This window comes from Hordeum vulgare, chromosome 6H, assembly GCF_904849725.1.
Source record: "Hordeum vulgare subsp. vulgare chromosome 6H, MorexV3_pseudomolecules_assembly, whole genome shotgun sequence".
NCBI lineage: Eukaryota > Viridiplantae > Streptophyta > Magnoliopsida > Poales > Poaceae > Hordeum > Hordeum vulgare.
The window spans coordinates 3,479,271-3,481,814 of NC_058523.1; positions in this window are offsets into that span (position 1 = coordinate 3,479,271).

Sequence of the window (2,544 nt, forward strand, 5' to 3'; positions counted from 1 at the left end):
AGGCACCTCGATCTATCCCTATATATCTTAATGCCTAATATGTAAGCAGCTTCTCCTAGGTCCTTCATTGAAAAACATTTGTTCAAGTAATCTTTTACGCTCTCTAAAAACTCCACATTCTTTCCAATCGGCAATATGTCATCCACATATAATATTAGAAACGCCACAGAGCTCCCACTCACTTTCTTGTAAAATACAAGATTCTCCAACCACTTGTATAATCCCAAATGCTTTGATCACCTTATCAAAGCGCTTATTCCAACTCCAAGATGCTTGCACCAGTCCATAAATGGATCGTTGGAGCTTGCACACTTTGTTAGCATTCTTCGGATCGACAAAACCTTTGGGTTGCATCATATACAACTCTTCCTTAAGAAAACCGTTAAGGAACGCGGTTTTGACATCCATCTGCCAGATTTCATAATCGAAAAATTCAGCTATTGCTAACATGATTCGGACGGACTTAAGCATCGCTACCTGTGAGAACGTATCATCGTAGTCAACTCCTTGAACTTGTGAAAAACCCTTTGCCACAAGTCGAGCTTTATAAACGGTCACATGACCATCCGTGTTCGTCTTCTTCTTAAAGATCCATTTGTTCTTAATAGCCTTGCGACCTTCAGGTAATACTTCCAAAGTCCACACTTTGTTTTCATACATGAATCCTATCTCGGATTTCATGGCCTCCAGCCATTTGTTGGAATCCGGGCCCACCATTGCTTCTTCATAATTCGCAGGTTCATTGTTGTCTAACAACATGATAGATAAGACACGATTACCGTACCACTCAAGAGCAGTACGTGATCTTGTCGACCTGCGAGGTCCGATAGGAACTTGACCCGAAGCTTCATGATCATCATCATTAGCTTCCTCCTCAACCGACGTCGCTTCGACAGAGGTTTCCCCTTGCCCTGCGCCCCCATCTAGAGAGAGTAGAGGTTCTACAGCCTCATCAAGTTCTATCTTCCTCCCACTCAATTCTTTCGAGAGAAACTCCTTCTTAAGAAAAGCTCTGTTCTTAGCAACAAACACTTTGCCCTCGGACGTGAGATAGAAGGTGTACCCAACTGTCTCCTTTGGGTAACCTATGAAGACGCACATTTCCGCCTTAGGTTCCAGCTTTTCAGGCTGAAGCTTTTTGACATAAGCATCACATCCCCAAACTTTAAGAAACGACAAATTTGGCCTCTTGCCATACCATAGATCATATGGTGTTGTCTCAACGGGTTTTTACGGTGCCCTATTTAAAGTGAATGCAGATGTCGCTAATGCATAACCCCAAAACAATAACGACAAATCGATAAGAGACATCATAGATTGCACCATATCTAACAAAGTACGATTCCGACGTTCGGACACACCATTCCGCTGTGGTGTTCCATGCGGTGTCAACTGTGAAACGATTCCACATTGTCTTAAGTGAGCACCACACTCGAAACTCACATATTCGCCCCCTCGATCAGAACGCAGGAACTTGATCTTCTTGTTACAATGATTTTCAACTTCACTCTGAAATTGCTTGAACTTCTCAAATGTTTCAAACTTGTGCTTCATCAAGTAGATATATCCATACCTACTCAAATCGTTAGTGAAGGTGAGAAAATAACGATATCAGCCGCGCACCTCCACACTCATTGGACCGCACACATCGGTATGTATGATCTCCAACAAGTCACTTGCACGCTTCATTGTTGCGGAGAACGGAGTCTTAGTCATCTTGCCCATGAGGCATGGTTCACACGTGTCAAGTGATTCAAAATCAAGTGACTCCAAAAGCCCATCGGAATGCAGTTTCTTCATGCACTTTACTCCAATATGACCTAAGCGGCAGTGCCACAAAAATGTGGCGCTATCATTGTGAACTCTACATGTTTTGGTCTCAATGTTATGTATATGTGTATCATCACAATCAAGATTCAATATGAACAAACCTCTCACAATGGGTGCATGACCGTAAAAGATATTACTCATAGAAATAGAATAACCATTATTCTCTAGCTTAAATGAGTAACCGTCCCGCAATAAACAAAATCCAGATATAATGTTCATCCTTAACGCAGGCACTAAATAACAATTATTTAAGTTCATAACTAATCCTGATGGTAACTGAAGTGAGACTGTGCCGACGGCGATTGCATCAACCTTGGAACCATTTCCCACGTGCATCGTCACTTCATCCTTCGACAACCTTCGTTTGTTCCGCAGTTCCTACTTCGAGTTGCAAATATGAGCAACAGAACCGGTATCAAATACCCATGCACTACTATGAGAGTTGGTTAAGTACACATCAATAACATGTATATACACATATACCTAATTTTTCTTTGGTCGCCTTCTTATCAGCCAAATACTTGGGGCAGTTGCGCTTCCAGTGGCCCATCCCCTTGCAATAATAACACATTGTTTCCGGCTTAGGTCTAGCCTTGGGTTTCTTCGTTGGATAGGCAACAATTTGCCGCTCTTCTTGTAGTTACCCTTCTTGCCTTTGCCGTTTCTCTTGAAACCAGTGGTCTTATTGACCATCAACATTTGATGCTCTCTTCG